Here is a 19,442-nt window from a genome sequence, read left to right as displayed (position 1 = left end):
TCTGTTTCATGGTCAGACCCAAACCAACAAAAGCCACCGGAAAGCAGAGCCTCCTGGATGCCCTTCCGCTGGTGGCATTTCAAGGCAGCTAGGTCAGGCATAGGATATAGTTGCGGCTCTCCGGGGAATGAGGCCTCTGGCTGCCTCCTGCATCCTCCTTCCACTGAATCTGCCAAGGGGCTTTTATGTAACTCGAATTTGTTGTGAAGCAGAATGAGCAACGTTTCCAAGCATCTGGGCCCCTGTATGCGTGGTCTAGAAACAAACAGCCTCATTAGGAGAGGCCGCTTATTGCAGAGGGGGTAATGGACATGTTCTGAGCAGACATCCCGGACACTTACTGGGCAACAGGAAGGGGCAGCAGGCTGAGGAGGGTCCCTGACTTGTCCTGCGTGCCTAGGAGGGGAGCCTGGCTTACTCAGTGTTCTGTGGCTGTGAGAATGCCCAAGGTCAACCGACTTAGGAAGAAAAAGGCTTTCTTTTGGCTCCTGGTTCCTGAACTTCAGGCCATAGTTACTTCAGGCCAGCGGTAAGGCCAACACATCATGGCAGGCTACATGGTGTAGGAAGCTTGTCTACGTCATGGCGGCAAGGAAGCAAAGATAGAGACAGGCAGGTGCCAGGGTTTCACTGTCCCCTTCAAGGAAGGGTTGACTGTCGCTAGCCTAATTCTCTCCCATCCTCAGTGACCTAACTTCCTCCGACGAGGGTCCACGTCCTAGGGTCTCTCTTTCCGTGAAGAGACACCATGACTACGGCAACTCTTACAAGGAAAACATTTCATTGAGGTGGCAGCTTACAGTCCGGAAGTTTAGTCCATTATCATCATGGTGGGGAGCGTGGTGGCAGGGAGAATGGCAGTGTGCAGGCAGACATGGCGTCGGAGAATTCTACATCTTGACCCAAAGGCCACAGGAAATGAACTGAGATACTGGGTGTGGCTTGAGCATGTATGAGACCTCAAAGCCCACCTCCGCAGTGACACACTTCCTCCAACAAGGCCATACCTACCCCAACGAAGCCACATCTCCCCATAGTGCCACTCCCTACGAGCTTATGGGGGTCAATTACATGCAAACTACCACCGTCCACTTCCTACAATGTCCTAACTCCTCCCACTAGGTCCCACCTCCTAAATGTTCCACCACCACCCCACAGCACCATGGGCAGGGACTTCCAACAGTGCATGGATACCTGGGGAATATTCCAGATCGGGACTACAGCAGTGGTCACTTCCAAGAGGAGCAGAAACCCTGTGGCCTCCTCAGGCCAGGAAGGGACATCACAGCACTTAGACTGTTCTAAGTGTCCCCTTCCATTTGTCTAGAGATGTCTACCTGTGCAGGAAGTGCTCAGCCTATGGGAGGGGCAGAACTTCACGGTAACAAGTAGGTTCTAGAACCCCACCATGGAAGTCTGTTGTGGACTATTACTTTAATGATGTAAAGATGTTGCAGAATATTATTTTAAGGTGTGTTACTTTTGTTTATGGTGCATTTGATTAACTCTGTGGAGCTGTGATACTTTGCCTGTCTAAAACACCTGATGGTCTAATAAAGAACTGAACGGCCAATAGCAAGTCAGGAGAAAGGATAGGTGGGGCTGGCAGGAAGAGAGGATAAACAGGAGAAATCTGAGAAGAGAAAAGATCAAGGAGCAAGAGACGGAAGAGGACATTAGGGGACAGCCACCCAGCAACACAGCAAGTTACGGAATAAGAAACAAAGAAATGTATACAGGAATAGAAAAGGAAAAGCCCAGAGGCAAAAGATAGATTGGATAATTTAAGTTAAGAAAAGCTGGCTAGAAATAAGCCAAGCTACGGTCGGGCATTCATAACTAAGAATAAGCCTCCGTGTGTGATTTATTTGGGAGCTGGGTGGCGGGCCCCCCAAAGAGACAAAACAGTCAAAAAACAAAAAAAAAAAAAAAAACCCCAACAACATAAGGATGTGTTACATTTATTTATGTTGTGGAATATTACTTTAATTATGGAAAGGTGTGTTGCATTTGTTTCACCTTGCCTGCCTAAGGCACCTCATTGGTCTAATAAAAAGCTGAATGGTCCAAGAGCAGAGGAGGGATAGGTGGGGCTGGTGGGCAGAGAGAATAAGGAGGAGGAGGATTCTAGGCTTGAGAGAGAAGAACGTACCAGGGAGAAAGAGAGGGAGACGCCTGGGGCCGGCCGGCCAGACACAGAGTAGGACACACAGAATAAAAGAAAGGTAAAAAGCCCTAAGGCAAAATGTAGATGAAGAGAAACAGGTTAAATTAAGTTATAAGCGCTAATGCGACAAGCCTAAGCTAAGGCCGAGCATTTGTAACGTAATAATAAGGCTCCGTGTCATGATTTGGGGGCTGCTGGTCGGAGAAAGCCTGCTACAGAAGACTGTTTGGGAGGCCTTGCAAGTCCTCTGAGGGAAAGAGTTCGATCAGAGCCATTAATTCGACATTTCCTCCTAATTGTTGGTGATGAAGACAAGCTAACCAAAGCAGGAGCTGCAGCAAATCAGGCATGGAAGCTCTTCCTAATTACTGGGGATTTCCTTCCCAGTGGACAGAGTGGCTGTGAATGCTATTGCTGTTGTAGGCTGCAGAGGGGCAGCCTCCCCTGCTCTGCTGCCAAGTCCCTCCTGTCTGACCCACTGCTGAGAGGTGGGAACCCACCGTCCAACGTGGCGAATGAAGAGGGATGTGCAGATGTCCCCACAGCCAGGTGGTCGGACCTGGCATTCATATGGGATGAAGTTATGTCACTGGGGTGGTGAGTCCTAGCTGGAGGAAGTTAGTTCATGGGGGATAGGACCTGGTGGGAGAAAATTAGGTACCAGCCCAGACCTGGTACCACACTGTGTGCCTCCCTCCTAGCTCTACCAGGAACCTGTGAGTCTGACTTCGGTGGGCACAGAGTCTTTAGAGATACAATATAATTAAGACGAGGTCACACGAGTAAGGGACTAATGTCAATGACTGGCATCTTAAGACCTGGACCCAAAGACACAGAGACAGAGGGAAGATATGTGACGAGGGGGATATCTGGAGCATTTTGGCTGTAACAGTGTGGCTACCGGCCACACAAGGCCAGAGAATAATGGAGGGGCAGAAAGCACAATGGTTACCGTTCTGAGCCACTCATCACCAAACGGAGCTTGATCAGAGCCGCCAAGACCACTTTCGATAACTCAAGGGCTGGGTCCCTGGGAGTGTGACAAAGCTGTGCTGGCCCAGGAGGGACAGCAAGTGCCAGTGGAGGCATGGCTGCAGAGGCTGGGACAAGGGTCCAGGGACGAGGCCTGTGCTGGACCGCGACCATGACCCTGGTGGCACCCACTGTGGCGCCTTGCCTCTGCCATGTTACAAGCCTGGTTCTCTGGGTACTTCTGAGCACTGCCCGATATCCTTCCAGACATTTCCTGCTCTCAAGTCAGCCTGGTTCATTTCTGTTCTTCACAGTCAATTTCCCTGACTGGCCTAAAACGCTGCCCAAATAATTCAGAATGCTGTCTCTGCACACGGGTGACGTGGAGGGATTTCTTTGATTTCCAGAGGGCCGTTCTCCCCAGGTGTCCATGAATTTTCAAGTAGCAGAAACTATGACAGAACGAATGATGGGCGGTCACAGACACCTGATAAAACCACGCATATCTCTGGGGCCTGGGGTTTTTTTTTGTTTTGTTTTGTTTTGTTTTGAGACAGGGTCTTACGATGTATCTCTGGCTGTCCTTGAACTCACAACGACCTACCTGTCTCTGCCTCCCGAGTACTGGGATTAAAGGCATCACCTGAAAGCTTTACTTACTAAAATGAAGTTTTGAATTTCTGTAGCATGAACTTTACAATATTTCATCTATTTTGACTGTTTATTAGGCATTAAAACACCTCCCGACAGTAGATATGTCTTTAGATACTTGCTAACTTAATCATAAGATTTAGTCCAGGGTCTGTAAAGATGATTTGGTTAAGGGCACTGGCTGCTCTGACAGAGGACCCAGATCTGATGTCCAGTACTCGAAGGACGGCTCACAACTATCTCTAAACTCCAGTTCCAGGGGATCTGATGTCCTCCTCTGGTCTCTGAGTGCACTAGGCACATACACGGTGTACAGACATACATTGTCTACATACATATAACATTCACGCACATTAAAAACAAAACAAAACAAAAACCAAATTAATCCAGGGGGCCAGTTCATGTCTGTAATCCCAACACTTGAGATACGGAGGGGGGAATGCTGGGAGTCCAAGGCCAGCCAGGGCTATGGAGTAAGACTGTTAAAAAAAAAAAAAAAAAAAAAAAAAAAAAAAAAGATTAAATACATTAAGATCTAAGAAAAAGGGTTGTGTGTGAGATCTGCAGAAGTTTAAACACCAGTGAAGTGGCAAATGTGGAATACTGAGCATGAAGCATAACATGCTCAGAATGGAGAGCAGAGCAGATGCAGGAGCACAGTTCCCAGGTGCACAGCTGGACGAGGAGGGCTCCAGACTGGAGCACCCACCAGGACCTCTGAGTCAGGAAACAGGAAGTGCTCACAGAACCAAAGCCCGTGGCTTCTGGCAGCCGCTTAGGGCTGTGGTGCCCAGTCCCAGCCACACTCCATCTCCACCTGTGCTATGGGGCAGAGGGAGCCTGTTTCCTAGTCTTCGATATTTCTCCGGCTGCACATTTTAGGACAACTTGTTTCTCTCCTTCCACCTTGTGGGTTCCGGGATCGAACCTGGGTCCTCAGGCTTGGCCGATTTGCACATCTTGCTGCCAGCGTCCACAGTGACGGAGGAGGGGCAGGAGGTCTCTAAGGGCTGGAGGCGGCACTGACGGGGCCTTTAGAACTCCAGGACTGAACAGTGCTGTGGATTCCCTTTCACCGAGCGATCCAAGAGTGTCTGCGTCAAAGCCTCCCGGGCGAGCGTGAGAGTGAGGACGTCCCTTCTGATTTACAAACAGGGAGTCAACTGGCTGCCCTTCATCTTCTATAAGCAAACTCATGATGAGATGATGCCAGCCAGAGCAGCATTTGGGAACCGTGCCCAGGCCTGGCACACATTTGCTTGGCCCATGCTGTGAATGGCACTATTATTATCCCTGTTTCGTAGTGAGGGAAACTAAAGTCTTTTATCTATTCTGCCAGAACGGATTCAAACCCAGGCTTGGGGCTGGACTGCCCGTCACTGATGAAAAAAGGAGATCTTTTTTTTTTTTTTTTTTTTTAAAGGGGGAGTAATCGAAAAGTGGTTTTTCTTGTTTTTGTTTTTTTGTTGTTGTTTTAAATTTTTAAAGAAACATTTGACCTTAAACTTAATAGAGCAGGAGGGTAATGCTTCTGTCAGCCACTGTGGACTTAAGCAAACCAGCTTATTATCTAACAGATCTGAAAGTACTTCCTGGTTTTGTTTACTCCGGAAGTCTATTTTAAGTGACTAACAAACACCCTTTCTTTCAGCAAAGGTGGAAACGAAAGCTTGCTGGAGTCATTTACCCTCCACCTCATTTATTTCTATGAGTCACACTTTGCCCACTGGTGTTTGATTTCAAGGATGTTTAGGTGGGGCTGGAGTGGTGGCACCGTGGTTAGGAGCATTTGATGCTCTCGCAGAGGACCTGAGTTTGGTCCCCAGCACCCGCATCTGGCAGCTCACAACCGCCTGTAACTCCTGGGAACCTGAGGCACCTCTTCTGGCCTCTGTGGGCACCTGCACGTGCATGCACACATACACACAGACACATAAAAATAAAAAGCCAAGAAAAAAAAAATGTTTAGGACTTGGGTGTAATGGCACACACCTGAGGCAGGAGGATCACAGATTTGAGGTCTGAGCCACAGAGTGAGATTCTGTCTTTGAAAGAAACAGAAAAGTGCAACCACAAAGACAGGACTTATCCCTGAGAAAGGAAGAGGGGCTGGCCTAGGGTAAGAGTCCTGTGAGGTCCCAGGGAAGGGGCCTTCCCTCCCCCTTCCTTAACGTCTGGTGGCCTGCCTACCTTTAGGAGAAAGGCCCAGCCAGGCTGTTCCTTCTGAGGGTTTCTACCCACTGACCCCTCTCTCTGCCTCCCAGCCACCTTCACAGAATCCAAAGGGGACCCACTTCTCTCAGGTTGAGTTTGGATCTTATCAACAATGGTGCCAAATAAAATCTTCTCAGGATTTAGCCAGCATCAGGGTGATGCTTTTCTGAAGCAGGAAAAGCAACCAAGATAATTCCTAAAAACATGTAATACAAAGGTCTGTGTCTTTAAAAACTGAACTTCAAGATAAGAGTGCTCCAAGAACATTTCAAAATAAGAGTGCTCCAAGAACATTCCAGAACAAGCCGTCCTCTCCTGAGATGGTCTTGTCCACTCCCCTCAGTGTTCAGAGCTCATCTCCAGTCATTATTCAGTGTCACTCCTGAATAATGAAGACCCTGCCATCTCCCGAATGGGTGTGGAAGGGCAGCCTCTGCCCTCTGAGCTCTCCCTGTAACCCCAGCCCCAGTGCCATTCCACAGGAAGGCTGCCCACATTCCTCAGCTCTGGACTCACTCCTTTTCAGCCTCTCTAAACATATCTACGTTCCAAAACCTTCTGTATTCTTCCCCTCACTCCTGATATTACTGCTTTTTGGACGGTGCCCACACCAGCTGCCACCCACCTGGGTATCTGCTATTGTCCCAGCAAGTTTCCAGAGGCAGCAAGCATTCCGATCCTGTGCCGCCCCCAGTGTGTGGCACAATGCCTGAGACCCGGTGGGTATTCGGTAAGCACTGAACAACGGAACAAACACCACTGTTAAATTCTACAGAACAAGAAACACCAGGGGGGAAAAAATCTTAAGACTGACTTCCTGCTAGAACATTGTGTTTCTTTGCAGACGCTAGAGCTTAAACCTTACAAGGTGAACAAGCGCCCCCTAGTGGCTGCACATGGTAGCGCCATGACACTTGGAAACTGGGTGGTGAATGGGATGTCCCAGTTGTGAGCCCATAAGGTCACAAGGCTCAGGAGCAGAGACACTAGCTGGGTCACAGGAGACATGGACACCACAGGGGAATCTGATCAGCTCTTACATTTAGGTTAAAAGAGACGTTAGAAAGGTGACATCCGAGGAGCTTGACTGACAGATGCCTGTAAAAGCCCCCCCACAGTCCTCCACAGGAACGCCCATAGTAGCTCTACTCAAAATGGCCAGAAGAAGCCAGATCCCAAGTGCCCACTCTGGGAATGGACTAGTTAGTGTCACTAGGCAGTGGCAGGACCGGGCTCATGCCCAGCACGGTGACCAGCAAAAGCACGATGTATGGCAAGCCTTACGATTCTAGTTCTTGTTTGTGAATTTTGGAAACAGGTTCTCTTTCTGCACCTCCCCGCTTCCCTGAAGCTCAGGCGGGACTTGAACGCATGACTTTTCTGCCTCAGCCTTCTGAAGGTTGGGATTATAGATAAGCACTACTATACTCAGCTCAATATAATGCCATTCATAGAGAGTTTTAGAAAGCCAACAATAGGGAAAAATATAGCAGAGTTGGCTGGGGTAAAATCTGGAATTGCACAGACTAATGACTTGGTCTTTTTTTAAAATTATGTTTTATTTAGTGTACGTGTACATGAGTACGGATTTGCAGATGTCCATGTGTGGAGGTCAGGGGACACCTGTGAGAGTCAATTCTCTGCTTCTGCCATGTGTGGAAAGGCAGTGCCTCCGAGCTGCAGGACACAAGGTGGCTTGGAACCTGGGGCCAGCATCTACTCGGAGGGATGCGCTGACACACCCCTTCATCCTCAGCACACAACTGCCAGAACACCTGAGCTCTCCTCAGGGAGGAGAGCTGGGGGCTCAGGATCCACACCACAGGGAGCCTCTTAAGGCCCTGCCCAGCTCCTTCCTCACATTACTTAGGTCCTCCTAACCCCAGCAATAGCCAGCCTTGCATTTCCACAGATAGACACTGTAACGCCATTCTGCAAATCCCCAGAAGGCTGCATATCGGCCATTTCCTCAGCTCCAGTTCTACTTTTTCATCAGGCAAATGCCCACGCATCCCTTAAAGCCCTTCTATAAGGAAGCTCTCGATGGGATTCTTCCCTCTGAAGCACTCTGGTTGTACTTCTACAGTGGTTCCTGCTTCTTGTTCGGCAGTCTTTTGTTCCCAGCAGGCCAAGGCCATCCATCATTCTCTGAACTTCACCCCCTCACAGAGTGCTGCTCACCTCTTGTAGATCTACAATGGAAGTTGAACCCCAGGTCACAAAGCAGACAAGGAACGCCTGGATTTTAGCGAGCTTTGCCCCTCACTCTGAAAGGCATCCAATGATCTTCCGGGTGGCTGGCATTCCTGGGCCTGTTCATTCCTCCATTGGTGGAAGGACACTACGCAGGCAGAGGCCTCGGGCTTCTACCACAAATGGCCCAAGAAGCTCCAAACACTGCAGCCTGCAAAGGAGAACTTCTAACCACTGGATGCTGGAACTTAACTTAGTAGCTGCTAAGTTAAGGAGACACAGAGCCCTCGCTTCTGTCCTCTTACAGTCCTCTAGGTCAGTTGTCATCTGGTCACCAAAAGGCCAAGTCGGGAAAGAGAATGAAGAAGAACCATCTCAATTTGCTGGAACACATACTTGGGCTTTTTTGAGCCAAAGACAATGATATTCATGGCTGGAGAGATGGTTCAGTGCTTGCAGTTTATGCAGAGGACCCAAGTTCAGTTCCCAGACCCACATTTAGCAGTTCCGAAACACCTCTAACTCTAGCTCCAAGGAGTTACTGGGTGTGGTGGTACATGCTGGAGTCACAGCACATCCAGAGGCTAAATAAGCCAGGGGGGATTGCTGCAAGTGTGAGGCCAGCCTGGGCTACACAGCAAGAGCATCCATCCGGCCAAGCATCCCTGAGTCATTCCCCAAGGTGGAGGGACTGATACCAACTCGCTGTACCTGGAGGAATGCCTTAGCACCCTGCCTTTCTTTGCCTCACAGCCCGGCCCCCTCCCCATCAGGTGACACACTGCCAGTTCTGTCCGGGGCAGTGTCTCCCACGGCCCTCTGCAGTGTGAGTCTTTAACTTTGCCACATTAACCATGAGCATTTCCAGGGGCCTGTTTGGTCTTAAAACAGATAAAAAGGCAACAGCCACACTTGCTGAAACAGGACATGAGGGCAAAGTCTTCTATAATCTCAGCCCTGTCTGCTTTGTTATAAAACACAATACAACAAACACTTTCCAAGGCTCCTTTGTGTTTGAAAAATCCCTCAAGTCCAGAGAGGGTATGAACTCCCTGAGTGTGATGGGCACTTAGCTGCTTCCTTGTGAGCCTGCAGCCTCCGGGTTTCTATTTCCCATGGAGGAAACAGAAAATAAGCGAGCCCCAGGCTCCCTCTCCTCCTTTATGATTAGCTCACGGGCTGCCAGCTCATTTCATTATATCATTCAAAACTAAGTAACGACGGTAAATAAAACACAATTTTGAAGTAACACATCTACTTCATTATTCCCCACCCATGGGGATCATTCCAGCCACTGAATAATCAGTCTGCATATTAATAGTCAATCACGTATTAAGCTCATGTCAAAATCCAGAGGCAATTATTGGAGGGGCCAGAGAACCTTGTGAGTCCATCAACTTAGATAAGCGTCCATTGCCGGAGTGCCAGGGAAAGAACGAATGAGGAGAACCTGGCTGATGCTGCCACTCTGGAGAGGAATCCAAGCTAATACCTGCTTGCTGAATAACCACGAGGCCTTGAGCTCAGATCCCCAAGACTCACGTATGTCTGGGTTTCGTGGCACATGTCTGCAACTGGAGTGCTTGAGAGGTAGAGGCAGGTAGATCCCTAGAGCTGGCTGGCCGGCCAGCCTAGGCCAGGCACACAGCACCAGGAGCTGGGGGATGGTCTGCAGTCACAGCCCTCCAGGTCATTCTGCAGGGACCACCACAGTGAATGGCTAGAGTGTATTTCATCCCTGGCTGCACTGTCCGCTTGAGTTATAAGTTAATGGCGTAGACCTATGGGGGAGGGACATTTGTACTCTTGCCTGGGTCCCCAGCCCGCCAGGAGCCAGCTAGAGATTGGTGCATTGAAGGGAAACTGGTTTCTTGGTTCAGGTAAACATGCCCACTGAGCACTTCTACATAAAATATCATTTTAAGTAAGAACAATAAGTGATAGGAAAAGAATTAAAATGGTACTTTCCCCAGTGGCCCGTTTCCAAAGAAGGCCATAGCAATTGGTAGAGATGCAGTTAGAAACTGTACACCAGGCTTTCTGCTTTGAAGTCAGCCCTACTAAGGACAAAGACCAGTTTCCAGCTACACAGCTGCTTACCAGTGCAGACACTAGCGTGTTCTAGAGTACCCTGCCACCGCCCTGCTTGCAACCCCTCGAGACTCTGGGCAGCGGCTCCAGCCTTGCCTAACCTCCTTGCCAGGGACAAGTACCCTCAGTCACAGACTGTCAATATTTGCTTTCAGAGAACAGGAACTGACTCTCTACTCTGGCGGGGCCTGCCCGGCTCCCTGCAAAGGTCACCCCAGCCTGTCTTGGCATTGCCAGGGACCGTTGCTCAGGGCCCTTCAAATAGGGTTCTCAAGCAGCATTCCGGGGTTACTGCCAGGTCAATGACACTGTAGGCTTCTGCCAACATCCACTGTCCCCATGCTCCTAGCTACAGCCTCAGCTGTTAAGTCTGCCATCTGGACCAGACACTGGACAGCTAGCTCTGATGAGCAGTGACAGCATTTCTGTAAGATCCAATATCACAGGTGCCGTCGTGTGTGTGTGTGTGTGTGTGTGTGTGTGTGTGTGTGTGTGTGTGCGCGCGCGTGTGTAGCAGGAGACGGGTGGGCAAGAAATGATGGCTAAGCCAGCCAAGCCCTTACTCCAGGCTAGGCTGCAGCTAAGGATTTCACCTGCTTAGCTCATGCGTGCCTCACGTCCTGGAAAATACACTTTGCCGTTGCATAGGCCTGGGCTCCCGGGGCCCAACTGTGTACCGGTGGAGCACACTGGATCTTCCTTTGTGGGGAACAGCCCAAACTGTCTTCCTGGCACCTCTACAGTTTGGCTCTGCCTTCCCACAGGCTCACCAACTGCGTGGAGGCAGGCTTCCTGAGGACACTGAGTCTCCCAGCTCCAGGGAAGCTTTACAAGTGTGTGTGATGGTATATCATCTCCTCCCTCGGAGCTTCCTGAAGCCTCTGGAAGGGCAGGGCTGCCAGCCTGAGTCACAAACGCAGAAGCAGCTGCCGGTTAACCGAGTCTGGTTCACAAGGAATCATTTTAACGTAAACGTGGGCATGTCTGAGACCCAAATTTAACTCAGAGGAGGGATGACATCACCCCTAGGTCTGTGTAGGGACAGAGTGGGCAGACGAAGACAGTAATAGTCAGAGTAACAGAGAGGACTTGTGATGAAGCGGGTGTGGGCAGAGCTGAGCCCCAGGCTGCTCCATCCCTACCCTGAAGAGGTCAAGAAAGCAGGGAAGGACAGAGATGGACTTGGCAAGAAAAGGGAGAGATCAAGATGGATTTGGGGTCTCAGCCACCCTCAAGTGGTAAGGGAGGGGCTCGAGTCTCAGCAGCCAGCCATAGGTTTATGGCCTGAACCTTTGACATGGAGTAGTCAGATGGTTCAGCAGATAGAGGCTCTTGCCGCCATGCCTGACAAGCTGAAACGGCTTCCAGGGACCCTCATGATGGAAGCGGAAAACTGATCCTTGGAGGCCTTTGGAGATGCAGGCTGGGGGAGGGTGCCTTTGAACTCTGATGGCCGAAGGGCCTGACTTCCTCTGGGACCACAGTTCATAGAGAGCCAGAGGCTCTGCGGTGAGCCTTCCACTGGGGCCCAGAACAGCTCTGCCCTGCATCACTTGTTCTGCTGGTTGGTGTCACAGGACCGGCTCTGAGGCTATGCTGGCTGCTGCCACTCCTGCTGAGCCCTCAGAGTCCGAGCGATCAGCGAGGGAGGGCGCCCTCAGATCCCAGGGCTGCAATGTCACCTCGGCCTCAGCTGCCTGTCCTGGCTAGTCCAGTCCACAGCCTCAGGAGCCAGTCCTTTCCAGAGCTTTCCACAGAACACCTCCTCTCCCAGGTCCCACATGGAGGACCAGAGCATGAAATCAGGATTTCTTCAAGGCTCGGGACTAGGCTGCGTCAGTGCGGAGCCTTCCTGTGCCAGCGATCAAGGCCAGACCAGGCACAAACTGAAAAAAATACTGACTTCAGAAGCTCAACAGTTTGCAGGCAGATGTCACATGCAGGTACAGCTGGATCTAGGTGACCGATGGCACCGAGAGCTGATCTCACAAAATGGCGTGCCTGGTATTGTGGTCCTGGGAGCTGCCTTTGTTCTCCAGCTGATCTCTTCTATGTGGTAGTGTAGCCCAGTAGGCAGAGCACTTGGCATAATGCTCAAGGGCCTGGGTTCCATCCCCAGCAGGGATAAAAGACTCTCATGACCCAACTTTTAGTACCAGAACAGATCATCCCTGTGGCCAAAGGGGTAAGGCACAGACATCCCCTCTGGATGGGCAAAAGCAGCCACACCCACCGACACCCATTCGGTCAGACCTGTCACGCCAGGTGTGCCAGGTACTCACCCAGGGTCCAGACCCAGAAAGGAGCCAGACAAGGACTCCATAGATACAAGCAGGGCAGACTATGAAGCGCATGATGGACTGAGCTTGTGGGGGTGGGAGGGGGATGTTGGCAGGAGCCATGGAACAGAGAGGCCATTCAGGTCATGAGTACGAAACAGCACAGATGAGGTCCACAGGGGCAGGGGTGAGACCCAGCAGGATTTGGGTCCAGTGAGTCATGAAGTGCTGGAGTGCTCTAAGAGCCTCAGGGAACAGTTTCATGGTAGTGGAGGAACCATCACTGTTCATGTGGCACACTGCTTATGCTTAGTGGAAGTAACAGGGGCCTCTCCAAGACTACCTCCAGTACAGCAGGAGCCTCCACTCAGCCCACTGTCCCGAGGCGCCTCCTTCCAAACAGGAGCTCTTGCAGCCCCTGGAAGGGCAGGGTTGCCAGCCCGAGTCACAACACAGAAGCAACTGCCTGCCACATAAGTGAGTCTGGTTCACAAGGAACCATTTTAACATCGGTGTGTGGCATGTCTGAGGCCCAACGTTAATTGGGCGTCCTGCACTGCATCCAGCAAGCCCTGGTAAGGGGGACCAACTCATGGTGATCTGGAAGCCCTGCTCCTGTGCCTGTTCTGCAGGTCCTAAAGACACAGTACTTGGGACGACTGTGGAGCCTGGCTTCCTACTTGAACAAGAGAAGCACAACTCAGTCCTTGGTGGGGCAGCTAGTGACATCTGCGCTCCCAGGCGAAAAGAACAGGTCGAACCCACTCAAAGGCTTTATTGGGCTCCCCACAAGCAGGGCTATGGGCATGCACGACCCACAGACACACCCTGGGTGGCATGAAGAAAGGTATGGCCAGAGTACTAGTCTGTCTACGCCATCACGGGACTTGTGAGACGGGGGTGAAAATGGCAGGTTAGAGGAGAGGTCACAAAAGGAAAAATGGATCCTATAAGGGTGGGAGGGCCGGACATGGTGGAGGAGCAGCCTGGGGGCAGGAGTGGCTAGACATCTCTAGAAAAGATACTGTTGTTCCCCATTAAATTACGATAGCATCACTCAGTTAACGACTTAGCATGTTATAGCATGAATCCCATGTATTTTCCAAAGGCCACACATGCTTTAAGGCTGTCGGGTCATGAAGGACATGCCCTTGAGGGTGTATTGTGCCACCAGCCTTTTCTCCCTGCTGCTCCCTGGCTACCAGGCGGTGAGCAGCTTTGCTCTACCACGCCCTCCCTGCCAAGATGCTCTGCCTTACCACAGGGTCCCAGAGCAATACGGCCTGAAACCTTGGAAACTTCTCACTTCTTGGATTTTTCTGTGTGTATGCATGAGTCTGTGGGCGCCTCCAGAGGCCAGAAGGGGGTTCCAGACCCTCTGGAGCTTGAGCTGGAGAGTTTTGAGCCACCACCATGGGTGCTGGGAGTCAAACTTAGGTCTCCTACAGGATCTCTCTCTGGGACCCGGAGCTCACATATTTCACTAGGCTGGCTGGTTAATGAGCTCTTGGGGGTCCTCCTGACTCCACCTTCCCAGCACTGGGCAAATGAATATATATTATATATGCGCTGTACCTGGCTTTTGTGTGGGCGCTAGGGATTAAACTTTGGTCCTCGTGCTTGTAAAACAAGCACTTTCCTGACTGAACCATCTCTTCAGCCCTTATTTGGCTTTTAGTAAATGTCCCAGTGGTTTGGTTTATGGCTGTTTCTCATTCAATTTTCACTATAGTCAGAGAATACAACCCATGGCATTTCCATGTTCTGGTGTCTGGCAGTGATCAGTCCTTTTGATTGTCTGGGGTTCACTGGTAGTTCACACATGGCTGGCAGAGCCAATGTGTGTTCACAGTGCCACTCCAGTGGGGTCCTTCTGAGATGAGTACTAACATCCCCTGGTATGGGTGGAGACCGCATTTCTCACCACACCTTAAAATACAAACTACCTTCACAGTTTGTTAGGGAAAGGTGCACACTACGTGGACAAATGCCACTTTCACACTGGTATACTCTGCCTGACACCACTACCTGCTTGTTGTTGGCCCTGTCTTTCGGCCCTGTGTGTCTCCTTTCTTCTTGGTGGTCTCCTATGACCAGCGTGTTCACCCACTGGCAGGGAGGTTTCTAATGTATCTTCAGGTTATCTGCAATCCATTCCCATTTACTGTGTTGTGACTGAACTACGCTGGCAGCTGTTTTAGACTTCACCCTTTTCTGTTCTTGAGATGTTTGACAGGATTATGTTGGCTGCTGTGGCAGCTCAAGGTGAACGTGTAGTTCTTTTTCAGGCCGGCCATGTCCAAGACCAAGTGTGACAGTCAGCTCAGAAGATAAGACGTAATTTCAGGCTTGTTCTCTGCAAGACTTTGAGAACAGGACTTACTTTTAGGACTCAGGAAAGGGTCAGGGTACACAGGGATGGGAGTGTACAGGTTAAAAAAAAGATGATGTGGGGGGCTCAAGGTGGCTGATGTCAACAGTCAGAAAATACCATGTGACAGGAACAGGTTTAAAGCTAGCCAGATGCCCGGCTGAGGCAGAGGCAGACAGATCTCTGTGAGTTCGGAACCAGCCTGTCTACAGCCCAAGTTCCAGGATAACCAGGGGCGATTACATGGAGAAACCCTGTCTCGAAAAGCCAAAAAACAAACAAGAATTTAAAACTAACTTATGTATCACCACAGGGACCTCAACTTTATTCTGTCGTGAGAACGGTGTCTTCTTTAGAATCAAGACTCAAGCAGAATTCTAGTGTTTCCCATACACATGCCAGGTCTTTTCTGAGCTATCCCAACCCGCACACACCTGGGCATGCTGAGACGGTGGCCAGCTTACTTCCTCCCTATCTTCCCAATGCACCACATGCCCTGCCCCCACCCCTATTTATCCTGTCAGTCAGCTTCCTAATATTTAAAAGAAATTAGGATGTTTGTGGTTTTAAATTATACCTGTGTGGGTTTGTGCATCCAAGTGAAGAGGCCCACAGAGACTAGACATCAGATTCTGTGGACTTGGAGTTACAGGCAGAGGTGAGCCACCTGATGTGGGTGCTGGGAACCAAACTGGGGCCTCTTCAAGAACAGTATGTGGTCTAACTGCTGAGCCACCACTCCAGCCCCCAGCTTCTCATTACTCTCAAAATACACAAGGCAATCAAAAGGAGTTACTCTGGCTCAGTTACGTGTCTCAAGGTTTGGTTGGCCCTTCGGGGACCAGGCCTTTTACCATGAGCACATTTGGGGACATTCACGATCCAAACTGCAGCATCTGTTCTATTTCCTGTTGTTTTAGGGATCCATGACTGTGTGGAACCATCAGGTGTCCCTCTAAGGTCTCTGCCAGGATTGATCTTGTGACCCAATCAGAAGCTTCTTCAGCCAGTGTTTGTTAGTTCCAAATCCATCAGAACCCTTCCCTAGAAAACAGACACAAAACTCTGCAGAGCCCAAAAGCCACCCTACAGGTTCCAGACTGTCAATCTCTCAGAACAGAACCACCCACTGATTCAGGACAGACCTTGACCAGGGCCAAGAGAACTTGGCGAGGGCAAATGGGACTCAGAGGGAGCACACTTCCCAAAGCATCATTCAGGAAATACAAGTATCAGAGCAGAGATGAAAATGGAATGAAAAGCCAGGTGGCGCATGCCTTTAATCCCAGGCAGATCAAGGCCACTCTTGTCTACAAAGCAAGTTCCAGGCTAACCAGGGCTGTTATGCAAAGAAACCCTGTCCTGAGAAGAACGAAAAACAACAAAAAGAAAAAGGAATGCATAAGTGAGTTGCCTTATTCTGAAAGCAAGTTTCACCCACCTGTGCCCAGACGGAAACTTCGGTCACGTCGTCACTAGCATGTCCACACAGACTAATCATGAGGTGAGTTGGGTATTTGGAGAATTTTCTGTAGTGCTAAGAATCAAGGCCAGGGCCCTGTTCGCATCAGGCGATCACTGCACAACTAAACAGCCCTGTCCTTGCTGGTTGCTTTCAGCTGTTCTACAGGTAGGCAATGAAGGGAGTACGAGCGGTCGGCACGTGCTGCACCACCTGCGCCTGGCCTGGCCCTCTGCCTCACCTGTTCCTGCTTAGCTCTTGCCCTGTGGGACTGTCAGTTGTTCACCTCTCCCCAGGCTGACTTCGCTGAGCACTTTTCCATCTGCTTCTGATCCTTGTCTCCTAGTCACCATTTCAAATTTCTGAAAATAACGACAACAGCACAGAAAGACAGCTGAGTGTGTGGTTCGAGATACTAGAGAAGCACGGCCTTTATAAAGATGGCACATGTGAAGGCCCAAGTCAAAGAGTACCCCCACACCCACACACTCTTGAGGTACACCCTCTGAGCAGACTAGATGCTCACAGACTCCAGTCCTTCCTTGAGGATCTTATACCCAAGCCCCAGAAGAGCCCCCCATCATCACTCCCCAACCCTGTTCCCTTTGGAGTTGGCAGCCGTCACTTCCATCTCAGGGACCTGAATGTAGACTTGTTCCTCAGAGCTGGTGGCTGCTTCACAATGGATCATGCGTGTGTTCTTCCTTCTTAACCAAGTGTCCACCAGTCAGAAGAGACAAGAACGGGCTCACAGAAGACATGCCTAGGGTCTAGGCAGATGACAGACATGACATGCACAGAATATGAGTGCTACCAACATTTTAAGGTTAAATTTCATATGAAAATCTATTCTAGGGCACAAGGACAGCCAATACCAAGCCCCAGGACTACTGAACTCATACAACACACAGGAAACATGGGGCCCTGTTATAAAGTGATTTTATTAAATTGATTTAGACATACTGTAGGTCAAATAATATTTTCTGAAAATAACAATTATGGACTTTAAAGCTTGACATAAAATTAGTAGCTTCAAAAGTGTTAGTTGTATTCCCCAGCAACAGCATGATAAAATAATTCAACTATGTAGAAATATAGAACTCTAGGACTAGCTGGAAATTGGGAAATCATTTAGTCCAGTGTCCTCATTCTGTGAGAAAACTAGACCTTAAGATTAAGCGATTTGCCCAAGCTTACATACCTAGTAGTAATAAAGCTAGAAATCAAACCAATTCTTCCTAAAACTAAGATTCTATTGATGATATTTCAACTGGCTCTCTATCAACTCAAAGTCTAGGCTTTCCTCTAATGCTCCACGCTGTGGTGACATTGAGTTAAGACACTACAGTAAATTGCTGTGGTGGCTGTGAGGCCTGGAAGGGGCTTTGTGAGCCAATAGCCCTCTCTGGAGAGGGGGGGAAGGCAGTGACCAGTGGGCCAGAGGCTTGCCTGAAGGTGTCTGCACTGAAATGCATGGTAACAGATTCATGCCCAAACACAACCCACTGACTGTGTGCTCCTATCAAGCCTCCTCTACACACCAAGGCTTCAGTCTTACAACAGCCTCTTCCAGCCAAACACCTAAAAAGCAAAACAAAACAAAAAAACAAACCTGCCGAGAAAAACCAAGCAGTCTTGTATTTCTGACCATCTGGGAAGTTCTTTCTCCAGCCTTAAATGGCTGGCAGAAGCCACCAAGCCAGTCACCCACTTCAGACTTACAGGTCATTAGTTTCCCCAAAGACTTCCTGAGCAAATGACTGCATGTGGGAGACTGAGAACGGGAAGGAGAAGGAAACGGACATGGGAGCTTTGTGTCGGTGTCACCGGGGACTTTTGGTCTTCTCAACATCCCTCGAGTTCCTCCGAGAGTTTTAGCATCAGTCAGTAGAAACAAAACAAACACAACAGGCCCATAAATGCTAGGCTCTAAGCTCATGGCTCAGCGCCTGCCTCCCTCCCCACAAACTACCTCCAGCACCTGCATCTCATCCCCAGGGCCAGCAGCACCTGTGCTGTGTACTTGCCCTGCTCCCTCACCTGGCCCCAGCACCTCAGCGCAGTTTCTGACCCTTGCTACCTGGCCCCCCACCCCCCTCTACATACCACCCTAGTTTATTCTCATAGCACTTAATCACTACTGCAAACTACATTATTTATGTGTTAACTTGTTATCCCGTTTCCTCCAGAGGTGAATTTCATGATCCAGTGGCATTCCCAGCACCCAGTACATGTCCGACACCCAGGAGGCGTTCAATAAATACTCAGTGAATGAATGAGGAGGATGGGTCAGCAACACACACTCATGCCTAAAAAGAACTGTATGTGATCCATGATGACATCTACACATTATTGCCTGAGATGACAGATCCATCCTCAGTGACTCCCCAGTCAGCCCTCCCAAGACTGGTAGGGAACCCCGCCATTTATAAAAGGAGCCCAAGAGGGTCACTCTTGAAGCAGACAAGCTCAGTTTGCTTGCTTCTTCCTCCCTGATATATACATTCAGCTACTTAAAAAAAATTTCAAGTTAAAGCATGTGACGCAGCCACTAGGAAAAAAGTCTAACTTAGAGACACAGTGATTAGCAGAGTCCACAAACTAAAGAAAAGTTCCAGAGCATGTACATCTGCCAGTGATTTCCTGATCGGCTGTGTGAGTGCATATTATGACTTTCCTAAAATCTAAAATGAAATTTAATGCCATCTAGGAAGGGGTAGGTGTTTACAGGTACTCTGAGGACACGAGGTAAGGTGGATTTAGAAATAATGGGATAGATATATGGAAAGCTATGTCAGGGTTGAGTCAAGTGGCAACCTCAGAAATACCAGGACTTGGCCTTCAAGGGAGCTCTCCATCTTTAAATGCACTGACCGGTAGGTAGGCTTGAATAAAGGAAGGAGCGTGTGGTATAAAAGGGGGTGTCTGGCGTTGCCTGGAAGCACAGCACAGATAGAAAGTGACTCAGAGGCTAAGCAAGACTCATGAGTTTTGAGGATTCTTTCAGCTGCGAGGCATGTTGCCAGAGTCCCAGGAAACACT

Source organism: Peromyscus californicus, unplaced genomic scaffold (assembly GCF_007827085.1).
Source record: "Peromyscus californicus insignis strain IS unplaced genomic scaffold, ASM782708v3 Scaffold_2__1_contigs__length_46816999, whole genome shotgun sequence".
Lineage (NCBI taxonomy): Eukaryota > Metazoa > Chordata > Mammalia > Rodentia > Cricetidae > Peromyscus > Peromyscus californicus.
This window is presented reverse-complemented; position numbering follows the sequence as displayed.